Below are 12,657 nucleotides of genomic sequence, written 5' to 3'. Positions count from 1 at the left end.
TGGATGAGTGTATGAATAGGAAGGGATTGGAAGTATATGGTCCGTTTGCTGGCTGGTGGGACTAGATTGCGGTAGGATATCTGGAAGACATGGACGAGTTGAATGAAAAGGTCTGTTTCTGTACTGTATGTCTCCATGATTCTATGACTATGTATGCTGCTAGTAAGAAATCTCTGAAAGGTGCCTATTTGGAGAAGGAATTTGTGCAGGCAAAATGACCGACACTGACCTGGAGAGCAGGTCTTTAGAGGAAGATACAAAGTGGTAATTCGACAGCTGGCAGGTTTTGAAATTTGAGTATTTCTGTAAACCATAATGTGGGTGGAGGAGTTTATCAGACTTTATTTTTGCAAGTATTTTTCATACTTGTGAAACTTGAACGGGTGCAAATGGAAGTTGGAAAGGCGAGAGCTGCATGAGTTCCTGCACTGAATACTTTCAGTGTTGCAGTTTTAAATTAGCAGGGGAGTTCGTCGTCGTGATTTGATCTGTTTTAGACAGATTTGAATGGATTTGGTGTTACGATAGAATTCCAGAAGAATTAAAAACGTGTCAGTGTCCCAGATCAATAAATAAAACTTAGGTGTGTCCAATTGTTTAATTTTGGTGATTTTTGGTTGATTTTCGGTTGAAAGAATTGACTCTTAAAATTGCTAAAGATGTTCTGGAATTTGAAGATGATTTTGACGTTTACCAAGTAAGTTTTAAAAACACGAAAAATAAGGCCATAGCTTTAGAATTAGCAAATCAGTTAGTTTTGGCTTTAAACCGGACAAAAGTGAAATTGTAAAGTATTTACCTAAAAAAACTTACGTTGTTTGGAGAAAAAGAAAAGTGCACTAGAGGTAGAAAAATAAATTACAATTGAAGAAAATGGTGTTAGAAGAGGCACAAACCGACAGGGAAAGAGAACGAGGCAGAGAGAAACAGGAACAGAGTGAGAAAACAGAGAACGAGAGGAAAAAGAGCGAGAGGGAAGCTTCTTACATGAGAAAATAAAGAGAAGAAAAAGAGATCGAAAATGAGAGTGAAGAAAGGAAAAGAGAAAGTGAGAGAAGAAAGGGGGAGAGAAAAGGCCGAATTAGAAGTTGAGAAATTAAGCCTTAGTTAGTAAAGTCAGATTAACAGAATGTACTTTATAATAAAATGTAGGGACATGCACTAAAATATCAAAAATCTGCCACATTGTATTGAGAAAGCTGTTGAAGCCTTCTGTATTTCACTTGAAAAAATGGCTAGGCAGATGGCGTTGTCCGAGGATTTATGGGTAAGGCTTGTTCATTCTAAACTTGCAGGCAGAGCTAGTGAAGTATTTGCAGCACTGTCAGATGAGGTGTCAAGCGATTATGAAGAGGGTAATCAGGCTATTTTATGTACTTATGAATTAGTACCAGTAACATATAGACAGCGGTTCAGGAACATTAAGAACGAACCAGGTCAGACCTATGGTTAGCTGTAAGAACTACACATAATCATTTTGATAGATGTGTCCGTGCTGTAAAAAGAGATAAGAACGGTCATCCACTCAGAGAAATTATTCTGCCAGAGGAGTCTAAAGTCTTACTTACAGAGATAGTAAAAATTCACTTGGAGTTATAGAAATTTCAAGACGTGAGAAGGGCAGCTGAATTAGCAGATGAATACATGTTGGTGCATAAGAAGATTCCAACCAGACTTCTGTCCTGTGAGGGATAGAAGTTGGGAGAAGGGGAGATCCTACGCTACGTAAGTAAGATTAAGTCACTGGTAAGAGTGTCTTACAGTTTTAAAAATACCCAAAAGTCAGGAAAGGAGGTAAAAAGCCTCAGGTTTTTACACTGTGTTGAAGTAGGGCACGTAATGACAGAATTTTTTTTATTATTAAAGAAATGCAAGGTAGGAAAACAATTGGTGTAAGACGCTAAGCCAGAGGAATTTGTGAAGTTAGTAAACGAAACGCAAAGAAGAGCTGAGGAGCTGCAGGAGAGTGTACAAGGGCTGGGTATGGAGTTAGTACTTGAACTCGACAAGATTCGCGTCTGTGAGTAAAGTTAACTCCGAAACAACGGTAAGAAGTCATAATTTTGAGAGATACAAGATTTAACCTGTCGCCGATAGTAAGGGATGAGCGAATATGCATTCTTTTTTATATGTTACCGGATAGTAAGGCAATTTGGGGGAAAAGGTGGACAGAAATATAAGGTTCCCTTATATAAGATCAGGTTGGAATGCCAACTCAAGACTGGTGAAGTAACAGTGGAAGTGACAGTCCCAGTGTCAGATTCCAGGAATTCAGGCTGTTCTTGGGACTGATTTGGCAGGATCCAAGTTGCAGGTAAAACACCTTTGTGGAAAATCCCAAGGGAGACCAGGAAACTGACAAGCTAAAGGAAAGAAAAATCTTTGTAATTTCCCGGATTACGAAGTAACCAGATCCCACTATCATAAATCACAGCACGAAGAGAAAAGTAAACAGAGAGATGAAGGAATTGAGTTTCATTTAGTGAACATCCAGTTTGACGTAATGGTGCACGAAAACCATGAACAGATAGCGTGAAAGCACGTGTTTGGCCCTGAAAGCCTAAGGGAATTTCAACAGCAATACAAGATGGTAAAATATTTATATGTGAATGCATTCTCCAAAAACGAGGTACAGAATATTCCAGAGTTTTTTTAAATCTGAAATACAGAATCCTCAGCCAGAACATGAGATCACGGCATGTTATTGTAGAGGGTAAATGGGCTGAAGTGCGCCAGATTGTGTTGCTGCTAGCATACAGACAGGAGGTTATGGTTAGCACATGAACTATCTGCAGGAGGTAATCTAGCGGTAGGAAAGATACAAGCTAAGTTACAAAATCATTTTTATTGATCTGGAATGCACAAAGATGTGGTTAACTTTTGCTGTTCCTCTATTAGCCAAATGGTAGGTGAGCCACAGATGGCAATAAAACCAGCATATGTGTTACATATTCCAGCATTTGAAGAACCATTCACGGGGTTTTTATATGATTGTGTAGGTCCCCTCCCGAGAACTAAAAGTGGGAAGCAGTACTTGTTAACGAAACATGATTTGTCTACTAGGTTTCCGCAGGTAATTCCATTATGATGTATCAAGGTAAAGAAGTTGTTGGAGGAGTTAATAACTTTCTTCACATTGTATGGGCAACGCAGAGAGAATAAGTCAGAAAAAGGATCGATTTTTAATGTGAACATGATTAACGAGTTATGGATTGCTTATGCATATAGCACTTTAAATCCAGTGTGTGTGATCCTGAATCCCAGGAAATTTTAGAAAGTTGGCTTCCGAACTTGAAGACATGTTCAGTGTATACTGTCAGGATTAGCCAAATGATTGGGATACAGGTATTCAATTCGTATTGTTGGCCATTAGAGATGCCCCAAACGAATCTACTCAGTTCATTTCCTTTGAGTTAGTATTGGGCACGAAGTGAGAGGTCCGTCAAAAAATATTTAAAGAAAAATTGACAGGACCAAATTCGGAAAACTCACATTTATATTATGTATTGGATCTCATGCAGAGACTAAATAGAGTTATTTAAACAACGTCTAAAGAGAGCATAGTATACAATGAATCAGGTGGCAGATAAAAGCCCTGAGACTCGTACGTTTTCCTGAGTGGATGACCTGTTAATATTTTTACCCGTGATTGGTGTCACTATCAAACTGAAAAAAAGTTAAATCTGAACCTTCTAGTAAAGATGCCAGATATAAACAAGCAAATTATCAGGGTTAACGTGGGTACATGTTGACACCGTGTTACGTTAGAGAGAAATAACTGAAGATACAGGTTTAAGTTACTCCCTTCAAAGTGAGGAATCAAATCCAGATGCTATGGATTTTGATATGCCTCAAAAATGATTAAACATGAAGAAGTGCGATAGATCAATAATTTGACTCAGGAGCATAGAACGGAGATTAAAGATTTGTTACTGCAGTGAAAGGACATATGTAAGAGTCAGATAGGGGGAATAATGCTATTGTACATCAGGTAGACGCAGTGAATACTGCTCTGACAAAACCACACCAATATCGCCTTAATCATTTCAAAGCCAGACAGGTCCAAATGGATGTCGAGTCCGTGTTCGACGAGGGCATCATCAAAGAAAGCCGGAACGAGTGGAGTTCGCTGATTATCTTCATTCCCAAACTGGATGGACTCAATGGACTTATTAGAAGGTGAACGCTGTTACAAAATTAGACTCATATTCATGTACAAGATTGGAGGACTGCATTGAGAAAGTCGTTAAAGGCATTTACATCACCAAGTTGGACTTAATGCGCAGTAACTGGCAGATGCCTTTTCAGAGATGGTGAAAGAAATTCCTGCATTTCTAACCTCAAATGAGCTATAAAAGTGTAACGCATGGCCCTTTCGAAGGAAGAATGCACCGACTATATTTCAAAGACGCATGAATAGAGTTGTGGTTGGATTGACAAATTCTGCAGTCCGATATAGTGCTCTTTAGTAATTCCTGCAAAAATCACAAGTAACCGTTGTCAGAACTCTTTAAATGGCTACGGGAAGAAGAAAAAACGTTGATAAACTTAGAGTCATAGAGTCATAGAAATGTACAGCATGGAAACAGACCCTTCAGTCCATGCCGATCAGATATGCCAACCCAATCTAGTCCCACCTGCCAGCACCCGGCCAATATCCCTCCAAACCCTTTCTATCCATATACCCATCCAAATGCCTCTTTAATGTTGCAATTGTACCAGCCTCCACCACATCCTCTGGCAGCTCATCCCATACACGTACCACCCTCTGCGTGAAAATGTTGCTGCTTACGTCTCTTTTATATCTTCCCCCTCTCACACTAAACTTATGTCCTTTAGTTCTGGACTACCCGACCCCAGGGAAAAGACTTTGTCTATTTATCCTATCCATGCCCCTCATAATTTTGTAAACCTCTATAAGGTAACCCCTCAGCATCTGACGCTCCAAGGAAAACAGCCCCAGCCTGTTCAGCTTCTCCCTATAGCTCAGATGCTGCAACCCTGGCAACATCCTTGTACATCTTTTCTGTACCCTTTCAAGATTCTTAAATAAAACTGAATTTGCAAAAGCAGAGGCGAAGTTCTTGGGACATAACATTGTTCATGGAAGTTCGACCCATGGAACGCAAAGACAAATGCTATCAAGGAACTTCCACCTCGAAGAAAGATGTGCTTCGATTCTTAGGACTCAGCGGATTCTGGCGGTAGTTTCCTCCAAACATCAGCAGTGGAGTGGCACCCTTAAAAGAAACACTGAGGAAGCACATACATGTTCGATGGACCGAACAATGCCAGGAGGTATTCCAACGTTTTAAAGCAGTAATAAGCATCAATCCCGTTTTAGCTACATCAAACTTTTCAAAACGTTTTAAAGTGACCATCGACGCTAGTGACTTAGTAGTTGGAGCTGTGCCGCTACAGGAAGAAGGGAATGGAATTGAACTGCCAGGTGTCTGCACTTGGAAGCAGATCATCATTCATCAGGGAAAATACTCCACTATCGAAAAAGATCTATTGAGCTTTCTACTGGCCTTACAACAGTTTGATATGTATGTCACAAACAATGTGTCCGAGACGTTTTTTACACGGATCACAAACCTATTACATCCTCAGAGAGCTTTAAAGACAAGAATATGAGACTATTTCATTGGAGTCTTATGTTACAGACTATTAATGAGAAAAAACGTATATGTTGTGGGTCGTAAGAATGTAATCACAGGTGCATTGTTGCTTAGATGAGAGTTGTATATTTGTATTTATATATATATATAGGTAAATGTGACAACGTTAAGGTGAACTTAATCTAAAGTCATCTGTATGGTAAGAGCAATGTGTTTAAGTAAAACAAAAATTGAAGCCATCGTTTCATTATGTTGGTTCATTTTTCTTCGGGAGAGTTGTTATGGAGGTGTAGACGTGTCCTGCACTTTTACAAAAGTTAAAAGCTGGCAGAACTGCATGACAGCACCAGGGGTACTGACCAAGATACAGTATAACTCTTTGGTCAAACAGCAAGAGTTGCTGGTTGCCTGGAGACAAAAATAAATCGAATTAGTCCAATAAGTTTAAATTATACCCCCAAAAATCCGAATCTCCAATCAAGTTTGAATTTAGTATGTTGACAACATTAAAAACCAATGACACAATCCGATGTTTTGAGATATAAAGCCAATGCAAAATTGAACAGTTGGAGGACAAATTCCAAAGGGCCAAAACACGCAGGCTGCTCGTCATAACTTCCTGAAAGGTACCCATCTGGAGAAGGCATTTGCTCAGGAATAAATGATCGACACCGACCTGGATAGCACAGCAAGATAACAAGAGAAGATTCAACAACTGGTTGCTTCTGAAATGTCAATTTTTGTATAGAACTTAAACGGGGTGATTTATCAACCCAGTAATGTAGAGGGTAAAGTAAAAGATAGATCTAGGTAAATGAGTTGCAAATAGGGGTCATTTAGTTACCCTCTGTTCCACTTTAATAATAAGTGTTTTTTACATTAATGAGTGACTATTGGGATAGATCTCTGCGTCTCGAATTTTAACAGTTCACAGCAGTGGTAAGATAATTTCTATGTTGCAGGTTTAAATTAGCAGGAAGGGGTTTGCACCGTGCCATAGCAATTTTACACCATCTCGTAACAATCTCGCATACGGTAAAATTATAATCCATGTCTTATATGGGTAAAACTCATGATCCCTGACAGTTGGAGGATGAGAGTCTGGATTTAGTTCTCAAAGGTTTCCTGGAAATAAGTCATAAGTCACTTGTAGGGCTACTCACGACTAGGTCTTACGAATTGTCAAAAAATACCCTTCATTGACACTCTTTGTTTTGCAATATTAAGTAATTAATGATTATAACATGAGCGAAGATTGCACTATGACTTAAAATCAGCTGAATAATTATGGAAAATATACTCATTACATTTGTTTGTGAATTATTAAGGACAAAGACAAGACGTATCTGACTATGTCTACTAAAATACATTAAAATCTATGCCAATCTGTGTACAACGGATGTACATTAAAGAACGGTTGCATGTAATGTTGGAAAGCTTTCACTTTAAAAATTATGTCACGATTCAAGAGGAGAGTGTGCGACAAATATCTGTCCTCCGTGCATCTCTATTTGAAAAATATTCCAGGTTAAATACGACATGACTCTATCGTGGAAGACAACAAATAGCTTGGACATAATCAGCATCAATTTGCGCTTGAGAGATTATGTTTGACACACATGCTTTTGATTTTTCATTTGAATATATTAGGAACACCTGCTAATGGAGATTCGCTGAATCTGGCATACATAGCTCTTCAGATAATATTTCTAATGTGTCCGAGTTTTGGCTACTTTGAAAAGAAATTCACACTAAAATTCATCTGAACGGTGTTCAGGTATGACTGATCATTGTTTACTAACAGATGGTAAACAGAGAAATAGGGTTAATGGGTCATTATGGATATGAAGCCTTCGCAATTGAGTTTCCACAAAAGAATATTATTTGTTGCCATTTGTTGAAAATTGCTATGATAATTTTGGATTTTGGGTAAAAACGTGATATCCCCATATTTCCTGGTAATACGCGTTCAGTGGAAGTTATTTTTTTGTTTAATGGAGACTTTGAGTTTCCCAAAGATTTGAACAGACTCAATGAGTGCACAACTGAATCGGAAATTGGTCATAATGTCGAAACATTTGCATGTAATCTTCCATGAAATGAAAGACAAAAGGATGCACTGACATAATCCAACTGGATTTCTGAAATCATGAGAGATTGTCCATTAAGGATGTAAAGGGAGATCTAAGCATACTAATTGAAGATTCGCTAAAGGTTAACATGATCCTGCAGAAATATATCAGCCAGGTTACTCGAATGTACAAAATTATAATTTATGGATTTGCATAGTGGAGTGGTGGATTGTTGTCCCGATGCCATCAGAACGTCACTACACTTCATAGCAGGCACCATGGGAAATTTTGGCCTCCTTATTTCAAGGAAAATATGTCCTCGTGGTTTGCAATTAATGTTCAACAGATCTTTTAACGACAGCAGTGAGCAACTTGGAATAGGACAATGGATAAACTGGATCTGAATTTCTGGAATCTCGAGTATTGAGAAATATTCTGATTAAACTTATAACTTTGTAAATGGATAGATAGCATCCATATTCTAAAGTCTGTGAAACATAAAATGAGAGGATATAAATGCAATAATTGTGATTAATTATTGTTTCACAGATAAACTTCTATTTACTCAACGGAGTGTGCATGTTGAAATTCTCTCGTGATGGAAAATTAAATTTGCCTTGTTCTAAAGTAGAGAGGAATATATTGATTTTCAGCGATGCAAAACATTACAAGAATTGCGTGGGCAAGAAGCATTCATAGATTCAATCAACCGTAGTTCGTCAAATTCTCAGTCAGGCTTGTCACTCCGTTAAATACTTCTGTTCCTTTATTTTTTCTGAATATTCACATCGGGTTAGTGGTGTCAATTGCGGTCTGAAAATGGTCACAATTTCTCTATTCTTTCCAGTGTGATTTTTTAAAGAATTACAATACATGATGAAGAGTTATTTTAATCCATACCATCGAAATTTATCAAGACGATTAAACAGATAAGCTTCAAATGATAATATTTGGATATAATGTGAATCCAATAATATATGTCTTATTATGTCACTCTCTGTATGCAAGACAGTTGCAGTTATATTTCTGCATCGAATTAATTGTCAATAAACATAATCCCAACTCTCTCTGATGATCAAATTGTTCGCCTAGGATTTATTGTCTTTGCAGTTGTCTTAACGTGGTCGGCATTTGCGTTACCTACTATGTTGTGTCAATCAATGAACATTGAAAAAAATATATCTTATACTGGCGTTGCTTTGCACCTTAATTTGTCAACAGAAAGAATGTGTTAAAAAACTATACCTTCTTTACACTTCTTAAAATCTGTATTGCATGGAAGAAAAAAAATGTTTAAAAGTCATTTCCTAATTATTGCTCTAAAGTTATACGAAAATCATCATTCTACTTTGATTAGGTTGAAAATAACTGTGGCATTTATGTTGTATGTGCAAATGTCATTTCCTGCCTTTCGAAGCAAAACTGAAGAGATTGTATGACCGCAGCGCTGTTTCATATTCAAAAGAAACTCTCGAACTCAATGTTCAAGTATTAATGTCAGCGAGGGACAAGCTTGGAACTCTTTGTACGTTACTAAAACCCGTCAGGTGTTTGTACTTTAGTTGTTCGAAATACCCCCCTCTCTAAATGAATTAGCTCAGTGAAATTCAGAGAAATAAAGATATGTTAAATATGTCATATCAGATACAGGCATATAATTTTAATCTTTATCCTCTGTACCAATAATCGTCAATGGAGCATTTTCCTTAACTATGGTGTGACGTCAAAGTTTCATAAATGTATTTTTTGGAGGAAGAAGAACGTGTTTTGCTTATGCTGCCCACAAGCTGTAGCAACGGCATCAGCTCACATCTGAAACTGTGATTGCACTTGTTACATTTGGAGAAAGCAACCAACAGCTAATGATGCAAGCATGCCATTAACGTGTTACGTTCATAACATTAATAATGAGATTACCAAATACTTTGCCATTTGTTTACAGCAGAGATTTCAGAGACATCACTGGCCGATATTTGGAAATATCTCACACCTGCTGAGGATCATAAACCATATGATCAGGATCTATCGATGTCCTCAAGCCTCATGCAATGTTTCATTCTACTTCTGTTCACACAATGAATTTGCCTGCACGTTTGTTCTTGACATTTTGATCAATGCTCCATTGGAATTACTGATTTTATTTGTATTCTGATTTTTTTCGATTCGATGATGCTCATAACATAAACGACTACATCTTACTTTTCTCAGCTTTATTCCCAAACACGATATTTAATTCATAATTAAGTTTTGTGTTTTGAATAAGAGGTTTTGCTTTTTCTTAGTTTAAAGTTTGTTGAGAGCAACGATTGAATTTTGATTTTCGAACTGATGTGGAATGCTCATGCAGGTTGGCAATTACTGTGAGAACAATTGCTATGGACCAGGCCGAGCCCCCTAAAAATATTCCAAGAAAGTAACTCAGCCAGTAAATTGACTAGTTGTTTTAAGGAGGCGTACGTGGATATTCAGAGAGGGATGGATTTGATCAAACTACTTAGTTTTAAACAAAATAATTTGTTTACAACATTATCGAATGAAATGCAAACAAAAGAGAACAAAATGCTGAATAACGTAACCAACCGGAAAATCCGGTCGATCGTCCATACTTAATTATGCTATTACAAATACTTGTAACAATCCCCATAACCATTTCTTAGCTCAAATGGCCAAAAACAAAACCACTTAGGATCTTACAGGAGAGATGTCAGAGAGAGTGAACACGAATGGATTTGTTTCCTTGGGTCCAGAATCTTCTACAACTGTGTGACTGCTTGCCATGAACATATCAAGTACTAAAGATCAAATCAAACCAAAGAAAAGCTAAGCTGACAGAACTGGCCATTCTCTTTTCATTGTACAAATGATTCTTCTTTTTAACATAAACGCTTTTTAACTGAGGCAATATCAGTTAAGTGTAATTAAATTGGCTCTAAACCATGCCAACCCAGAACTTTCAGAACATGTGCCTTTTTGGCCTCTTTGAAAGAAGCGCTGGGAAAAAGATAAACTTGTTAAAGGAGGAGCATCATTACAAATTGTTAATGATAGGTTGCATGCTCAGCATCTGGCAGCTGGATTGATTTTTATGTTAGTGAATCGATATCAGAGAAGTGTTGATATATCAAGCATAAGAATTTTGATAAATCAATAAATACCCAAATTCAACGCCTGCACTTTGTCTGACTGGATCAGATTTTTTGCGAGAGGTTTTTGATTTGCGTTAAGAAGTGCTAAATATGGCATTTGTTACGTTTTCCTCCCATTCCTTGTTCTCGCCAGTTGTTATCTAGTTTTCGACATATTAGATGTTCTGAGAAAAAAAATCCTGTATAATAAAAAAAGTCTCTGTGGTCATTTGCAGAAGCTGTTTTACTTGACCATTAGCTTCATACGTCAAGCAAGATATACTGTCATAAGTGACTTAAGCAGAAAACTTTGACAAATAATTTCATGTAGAAGTTTCATTATTCATTGAAGCGGTAATCACAATTGTAAATTGCTCTTATACTAATTTGCTACTTGGAAATTGCCGCTTACTTGTGCCTTTCTGGATGTATGTGAGTGAGAAGTTTATTTCAATAAACACATAAAATAATAAACATTTCATAAATGTCAAAGCGATTGTCTTCTAATTTTTCTGTGTTCTTATAGATTACGTTCTTAATGTTTTCTTTTCTGGTTTTTCAAAAAAATCAAGTTGGTGCTCACAATTTGATATTTGCAATGTTTGGTTTGCAACAATTAAAGATATGATCACTACACTGCCAGTCCACTGATGTCAGCTGATTTTGTTTGTGTTCCCATTCCTTTCATGTGACGATGGAATCATGGAGAAATCCAACACAATGTCTTCTTCCTTTTTCAATCATAATCAACTGGGTCAGTCCTGCAATGCAAATATAACGTAACACATATATTCAGGTGTGGGGGCCCATGGAGCCAGTTCAGTTTGTTCGCATGGGGGCTAGAGTGCCAGATGCAAAACATGTCAGCAAGCATAAAGGGAAACTGACGAGTGGACTGTTTGAGTAGATTTGATGTATTTGACAGGTATCATATCACGTTGTGTTCTTGGGAATGGTCTCACATCCAGAGCACTGTGAGTTACATTCCTGGGTGGTGCGTCTGATGGTTGACTTTTGTGGCCAGTTATGAGTCAGGATTTTTTTTAGTTTGTTCGAGGGGGCTTTCTTGAAACCTGATGAAGGATTGGATTCAGCTGCAGATTTCAAGTTGATCGTATTTATTTGTGCCAGCATGTTTGCTTTGAGTCTGGTTGAGGCTAAGTTTGTCGAATGATCTATGTGTGTGATGGAAGTCAAATTAAAATCAATCGCAGTAATTTCCAGTGAATCAAACTGTCGTCTTCTTCCTCTCTGTTTCACACAAGTCAACTCTATCGAGCTGGCATGCCCCCTGTTCTAATTCTAACTCTTTCTCAACCATAATGGTTTTTTTTTCCATTTTGCATCTCACACTTTCAAAAGACATGTGGACCTGACTTGATACACTAAATTGACATGAACACTGTTTAAGTCGTAAATAACTTAAGAAAATATTATTGAGCGAACTTACAATCATCATGTAGTGGTTTGCAGTGAATAGCAGCTGATCTGTCTCCAAAACTGTATTTTGTTTTGTTATTGCACTAACATTCTTTGAAATTGATAAGATTTGTTGCTGCTGTTAACCAAAGTAATATGCAAAAACATTGTGAAAATGCCAAAGTTATCATGAACAGAAAAAATAACAATCCTGCACTTAAAAATCCAAATTCACAGGAGATTAAGTAACATTTCAGTCTTCATAAATACTGAAAAGACGGAGGTACAATTTGCAATTTGTTCAATTAACTAAGGTGAACTGCATGAATGTGATGCTTCCTTCCCACACCCACCTCCAAGCATCGTGACTCTGACTCTCTCTCTCTCTCCATGCCTGTGTTTTAGTTGCCTCCCAGTGAC

Source organism: Chiloscyllium plagiosum, unplaced genomic scaffold (assembly GCF_037043375.1).
Source record: "Chiloscyllium plagiosum isolate Xiang-an unplaced genomic scaffold, Cpla_swu_hap1 HiC_scaffold_38, whole genome shotgun sequence".
Lineage (NCBI taxonomy): Eukaryota > Metazoa > Chordata > Chondrichthyes > Orectolobiformes > Hemiscylliidae > Chiloscyllium > Chiloscyllium plagiosum.
This window is presented reverse-complemented; position numbering follows the sequence as displayed.